The following is a 7,716-nucleotide window of genomic DNA, read 5'->3' on the forward strand; positions in this document are numbered from 1 at the left end:
TACAAAAATAGACTTAATAATATATTTGTTTTTCTTTTGAAAAAGAATTTGCATTTATAAAAGTGGCAGAGGAGCTAGATGGTAATATTTTACTCTTGTTGAGTGTTAGAAAGAAAATCACATAAAAAGAATACAAATAAAAACATGCCCTTATAATATGTAACATACTATGATATATTGAAAAAGTTAAATGCTAATAACTTGCAGAACATAAAATTCCACCATTACACTATTAAAATATATATTTTTATTTATGACTACTTAAACTCATGATTCTACAGCTTTTAATATTGTAGCTCTAGACTTAAATTCTTCTGTGACAGCCCGCGAGAACCCCAAGGCGCTGTCGTGTCAGCTTGCAGGCCCGGTCCATCCAGCGGCCTGGCCACGCAGAGTGCATGGCTGGCCAGGAGCTCCTGGGCCCGGCCCTACTGGCTCAGAAGTCAGCGCACCCCATGGCCCCATGTGCGCCTGCGCAGCTCCCGCCCGCCGGCCTCCCTGGCGCTGCCCTCAGCAGACCGGCTTTGAGGCGGTGTTGCGACAGGACCTGCGCAGTCGGGGCCGCTGGCCAAGTTGGAACTTCCAGGCACAGGGTTCCAGGGCATGTGTGCGGGGCGGGGTGCCTCGCTGTCCCCTGGGCTGGCCGGACATGGCGCAGCTGCGGAACCTTGGAGATCTGGACGTTGGAGCATGTCTTTGAAAATAGCAGGTTAGTTGTGCTTCAAAAACATTTCCTTGTCCCGAGTGACCTTTTCCGAGCAGAAGTCAAAATCAGCCCTTTCAGGACCGCTGAAGATGGGTGCCAACCGTGGGAGATGGTGTCAACGGCGGCCAAGCAGAAGTACCCCAACCCCATGAACCCCAGCGTGGTGGTCGTGGAAGTGCTGTGTAGACATGTGGACTCTGCAGGGAAGCTGCACAGTCCTGCAGCTGCTCAGCACCGAGTGGTGCCTGCTGGCCATCGTCGAGTCCATTTTTGGTACGGCGAGAACCAAAACGTACCTGGAGGAGCATTCTGTGGTCGACCCCCGTGGAGAAGACAATGGAGCTGAAATTCACTAATATTTCATTTACAAATGTTGTGTCGGTAGATGAAAGACTTATATACAAGCCACATCCTCAGTACCCAGAGAAAACTCACGCAAGAAGCCATCATCACCGTGAAGGGCGTCAGCCTCATCAGCTACCTCGAAGGCTTGATGGCCAACACCATCTCCTCCAATGCCAGCAAAGGCCGAGAAGCAGTGAAATGGGTAATTCATAAATTAAATGCTGAGATTGAAGACCTGGTGGCCTCCGCAAGAGGAAGCATTAGGACCCTAAAAATAAGAAAATAGAGCGACATCTCTCAGGTTATTTCAGACTCTTTAAAAGAATAAAAAATGATTCTGGGGGTGCCCCAGAGGGTTTTGGGTGAGACCCCTCCACACCCCATGGGACCCAACGTGGCAGTCGAAAACCTCCAGAACTCAACCTCCGCCCTGCTCACTGCTGCTCTCCACATTCTTGAGCCGAGCCTCACCCACTAATGAACCTTTTCCTGGATTGCACAGCCGCATTTGCAGCCACATGTCACTTTGTAGGACACACCCTACCCATTCTCCAAAACTACTATACCACATTTGATGGGATTCAAAGTAGTAGGCACCAAATATCAAGTGAAATATTATATTATTTCGGTTCTGCTTTGGCGCAAGGATTGGGGTTAAGGATGGAAACACCCAAAATATGGTGGTGGGAAGATGTAATGGTGGTGGGATTGGTGTTTGAATATTAAATGTAATCAAATATTTGAAATGCTTTAGAAAATAAAATAAATAATAAATAAAAAATAAAGATGATATTGATTTGAGTGGCATTGTAATTCTATACAAGGTTTGTGAACAAGAGAAAAATACAATCACTGCACTATTCTAAGAAGTAACATGTGTTATTGATATTTAGAATGCACTGAATTACAAATACTTGAATACAGGAAGTTAGATTAAGTGAGATTTTTGGTTGTTCGCAAAGAATGATCTAGGATGATCAGATAAATTGTAAGAAATAAAAATAAATGACTAGTGTAGGATTGAAGCATGTATGGGAAATGTGTACTTTATGCTTAATTTTAATCAGTTTCAGATAAACAATGAACTTATTTTATACTTGTGATGATAATTACTCGGATTGGGACTGGGCCTTCTCCACCCAGACCCCCCATCTTCCAGTAGGTAGGCGTCACACCTGCCAGCTGCTGACAGCACCAGGTTGGTCCCATCAATGGCCAAGACACAGAGACTATAAAACCCAGCTCCCGGAAGCGCCTGGCCACATTTGCAGCCGCGTGACATCTTATTATCCTTCCTTTGGAGAACCTGGCAGGCTACAAAAAGTATGCTGCCCTCACGGCAGAGTCTGGCAAACTTCCCATATCGTACTCAATATGCCAAATACCAGTAACAATGATGGGTCTCATCCTCCTAATCCTGAAAGAGCATTGAAATGGCTCTTTTAAAATCTCAGGGCTAGGTAGAAGGAGACGTTACTGGTGCCTGCTCGAGACAATCGACAAACAACAGAATGATCGTGATCGTGATCGTGATGATTCATACTTTCTGTAGTCATATGGAAATGTCTAAGTGATGCTTTTTCTGACTCTGTCTCCAAGACAGACAGTACTTTAATAACAAAGAATTGTAACTTTCCAAACTTTTCTGTGGTTTTGTTGTCCAATGTGTACTTACATGAAAACTCAATATCCTCTTTCATTCCCATAAAAATACATTTTGAACTAAATGTTTATGACAAAACAGTTTCTCAATGTTTTTCTAAATTTATTTTAAGAAGAGATGGAAATAAAACAGACACAATAGATCAACTAATAATGAATTATTATTCATATTTATGTCCGATACGTTGCATACTCACCTATTTCCAATAGAAGTCCATTGTGATATTTCAAAATCCAAATAAATGCCAAAAAAAAAAAACAATGAATGGACAAGGTAAAGAAGAAAGGATAAAGTAAGAGGATTCTCTTTATAAGTAAAATAGACAATATGGACTCTGTCAGTGTGACATCACATTTTTAAAAATTTAATTCAGTCACTTTTATTTACAAAATTATCAAAAATTGAGTTTCATGCACACAATGTTCCAGAACATTGCCCTCCACCACATGGTCTAGATCTGGCCTGCTTTCTTCCAATATTGTCTGAAGTTCTGCTCTGAAATCTTCTGACCTGTGCTACTATTTTTCTACTATGATAAAGTCAGGTCTGTAAACAGTTCTTATTTTGTCATGTACCATAGGTTCTGGTAACTAGTGTCTTCATTCTCATTCGTTTCCAGGAATCTTTTGATCTCCTCTTTGATTTCCTTTCTAAGCCACTTGTTGTTCAGTAGTGGGCTGTTTAATTTCCATATGCTTGGTTTGAAATTCTGCCTTTGGGTGTGGTTTACTTCAATTTTCAGTGCATCACGGTCTGAAAAGATCATTAATACAATTTCTACCCTCTTAATTTTAGGGAGGTATGTTTTATGGCCCAACGTGTGGTCTATCTTGAAGAATGTCCCATTTGCAATTGACAAGAATGTGTATTCAGCTTTGGGGGGATGAAATGGCCTATATATATCTACTAAACCCCTGTCTTACATTTCTTCTCTCAGATAAAGTATAACCTTGCTGAGCTTGAGTCTGGTTGATCTATCGAGAGGTGATAAAGTGGTGTTGAAATCTCCAACTATTATTGTGTTGCTATCAATGTTTATCTTCAATTCTATGAGCTGTCATTTTAAGTATTTTGGTGGTTTCTCATAAGTGCATGTATATTTAGGAATGTGAATAATTCCTGGTGTAAAGATCCTTTGATCATTAGGAAATGTACTTCACTGTCTCTTCTAAACTTCTTCAGTCTGAATTCTATGTGATCTGATATTAGTATCGCCACTCCAGCATTTTTGAGGGAGTTGTTTGCTTGTAGAATTATTTTTCATCCTTTCAAACAGAGTATGTGTTTATTCTGACTGTTCTGATGTGTTTCTTGCACTCAGCAGAATGTTAGTTCAGTTTTGGATCCATCCTGTCACTCTGTCTTTTAATTGGTGCATTTAGCCCATTGATCTTGAAAGAGATTATTGTTAAGGGGTTTTGTTCAATCTTTCTGCCAAATTTTGGTATATTTTAGGGCTTGTCTTTTCTTAAAGTAGCCCATTAGTTCTCCTGTAGCCATGTTTTTAGGCTATAAATTTCCTGAGTTATTGTTTGTCTGTAAAGCTGTGTTTTGTTCCATCTGATATGAATCAGAGACTAGCTGAGTAAAGTATTGTAGGTGAGGCATTTATTTCATTGAGTTTGTTCACTATATCCCACCACTGTCCTCAGGCCCTTAGGGTTTCATTGGATAGGCTGCTGTGAATCTTAAGGATGCTTATTTATAAGCAATTTTTTCTTTGACCTTACTTTTTCAGAACCTCTGTCTATGGATTTCATCATTGTGATTGGAAGTACCGTGGACTATTTTTATTTGTATTTCTTTTAGCTGGTACCCTTTGGGCCTACTGAATCTGATTGCATGTGCTGTTCAGCTCTTGGAACGTCTTAGCAATGAAGTCTTTGACAGTTTCTTCTTTGTCAGGGTTTTCTTCCTGTTCCTCTGGGACTCCAATGATTCTTATGTTATTCCTCTTGGCTTCATCCTGATTTTCTCTTGACATCATTTGGTTTCTTTTGAGTCTCTTTTTTATTTTCTGAAGTTGTTTGTGGATTCTCTGCACCTCCTCTTGGATCTCACTAATTCTGTCCTCAGCAGCTGTTACTATATTGCTGTGGCCTTCAACTGAGTTTTTCACTTCACCTACCAAGAGTTTTAGTTCTATAATTTCTGCTTGTATTTTTGTATTTTCCTCACCTCTGCTTTCATATCCTCTTGTATTTCATCAGCAGTGCATTCCATTGTTTCTTTGAGCTTCTTATTCATCCTTAAAAGCTCCATTTTAAATTCCTTGTTTGAAAGGTTATAGAATTCATTATTACTGTTTGATTCATCTGGGCTAGCAACTGCAAGCATTAGGCTTGGTGAGTTTCTGCATTATTTTGTCATATTGACCTTTCCATTTTGGAGTGTTTTTCTCCTGTTTTTGTATGTTTTTGCCCCTGCTATGGGGCTATCTTTGTGTGTTTCTGTGGCTTATTGATAGGTATATATGAGGCCTGGGTAAACTAGTACCTCATATGTGGTGTGCAGACAAAATTACTTCCGTGTGTGGATGCTCTAGCTTCCGCGCGGTTGGTGGTCAAGGGTTTAAAAGTTATGTAAGATGGGTAGATCTCGGGTAGGGGCAACACTAGGGGTTCACACACATGCTGGAAGATTTAGGTTCGGTGCTGGAGGGGCAGCAGCTGGCAGGGGGCTGTGGCTTCTGGCAAGGTGTATCACTTATCTTTTGGGAAATGTAAACAAAAACAACAATGAGATATCACCTCATACAATTCAACCTAGCACACATCAACACACACACATACCAACCAGTATTGGTATAGATGTGTGTATAAGGGAACTCTGATCCTATGCTGGTGTGAATTTTACTAGTTTATCCATTTTGGGAAAGAATATGGGTATTAAAATATATATAATATATATAATTTTCGACGGGACAACGCTTACACGGCCGCGGGTAGTTTACTCAAATCAAGAAATCTCATCCCTACACCTACACAACAACATGAAGAAACAACGCAAATCTCCGTCACAGGGAGACCACGAGGAAATAAGTCCAGAAGCCTCATTAGGTGCTAGCCACCTTAGGGACCTCTCTGACAAGGAATTCAGATATGAAGTCATTAAGATGTTCAATCAATTCGATGAAACAGTCAGACAGATTTCCGCTAAATTGAAAGAGGACATGAAAGAAACAATCGATCGCACAATTGACAAAATACAGGAAGAAATGAGAGCTGAAATTGGAAAGCTTCGCACAGAAATGGCACGCATCACAGATTCCCTAGATGAAGTTAAAAACTCACTCTCTGCCCTCAAAAATAGAATGACCACAGCTGAGGAAAGAATCAGTGAGCTGGAAGATCAGCTGCACCAAGCCAACACGCAACAACAAACAGTGGCAAAGGACCTCAAAATAGTTCTACAGAGAATCAGAGTCCTACGAGACGATTCCAAAAGAAACAACATTAGAATCATTGGACTACCAGAAGCCCAGGGTAACAATCCCAATGAAAAAACCATGCTTAAAAAAATCATCGCCGAGAAATTCCCAGAGCTCCACAATACAGTCATTCAGATTCAAGAAGCCCGAAGGGTGCCAGCTAAAAGAGACCCCAACAGAAACACTCCAAGACATATCACAGTTAGAATGATTGATGCTGCCGATAGAGAAAAAATACTGCAAGCAGCAAGGGCAAAGAAGGAAATCACATACAAAGGAGCACCCCTAAGATTCACAGCAGATCTATCAGAGGAAACCCTACAAGCCCGAAGGCAGTAGCGAGATATAGTCAAAAAACTCACTGACATGAATGCTTCACCAAGAATACTTTATCCAGCTAAACTCTCACTCAAAATTGAAGGAATGCTACACTATTTTCTAGATAAACAGCAGCTCAGGAAGTTCATAGACTCAAAATCAAACCTAAAACAAGGGCTAAAGGGGCTACTATAAGACAAGACAAACCCTACAACCACAACTCACCCGCACAGAAAGATGACACAAAACTCCATAAACATACTCTCTCTCAATGTCAACGGTCTAAATTCACCATGTAAGAGACACAGAGTGGCAAAATGGATACAGAGACAGAACCCAACATTCTGCTGCCTACAAGAAACTCATCTCAACATTCAGAGCAAAAACAGACTCAAAGTCAAAGTATGGAAAACAATCCTGCAAGCAAAAAGCTGATGAAAAAAAAAGCTGGGGTGGCCATACTAGTATCCAACAACATTACTTTCACGTTGAAAAAGACTAGAAGGGACAGTGAAGGCTATTTTATCTTCATCAGGGGATACCTACAACAGGAAGAAATCACACTCTTAAATGTATACGCATCTAATGAGGGAACAGCTAAATATTTAAAACAACTGCTAACAGATTTTAAGGAGGACATTGCAAGCAACACAATAGTATTTGGAGACTTCAGCATTGCCCTATCACCTCTGGACAGATCAATAAGAACAAAAAACAGCAAGGAATCACTGGCTTTGAAAGAAGAAATAGAAGAGAGAGGGCTTGTAGACCTTTACAGGGCTTTACACCCCCAAAAGAAAGAATACACACTCTTCTCCAGTGCACACAGAACATTTTCCAAAATAGACCATGTGCTAGGACACAAAACATACCTCAACAGAATCAGGAAAATAGAAATAGTATCAGCCATCTTTTCAGACCATGATGCACTGAGGATAGAAGTGAATCACACACAGACACGGACAACCAAATCAAACACCTGGAAGTTAAACAACTCGATGATGAACAACGAGTGAGTCAGGAATGAAGTTAAGGATGAAAAAAAAGATATGTGGAAACAAATGATAATGAAGACAAAAGCTACCAGAACCTATGGGATTCAGCGAAAGCCGTATTAAGGGGAAAATTTATAGCTCTAAAAGCATATCTTAGGTCTATAGAAACGATGCACATAAACAACTTGCCCTCACAGCTCAAGACCGTAGAAAAGGATCAACAGAAAGAGCCTAAATCAGACAGAAGGAAAGAGATCAT

The 7,716-nt window shown here is 40.5% G+C and overlaps 1 pseudogene; it reads left to right on the forward strand.

The window, feature by feature from the left end:
• Positions 1-398: 398 nt before the first annotated feature.
• Positions 399-5,300, forward strand: LOC130032588 (PRELI domain containing protein 3B-like; annotated as a pseudogene).
• Positions 5,301-7,716: the final 2,416 nt, after the last annotated feature.

This window comes from Sorex fumeus, unplaced genomic scaffold, assembly GCF_029834395.1.
Source record: "Sorex fumeus unplaced genomic scaffold, SorFum_2.1 ptg000050l, whole genome shotgun sequence".
NCBI classification, from domain to species: Eukaryota; Metazoa; Chordata; class Mammalia; order Eulipotyphla; family Soricidae; genus Sorex; species Sorex fumeus.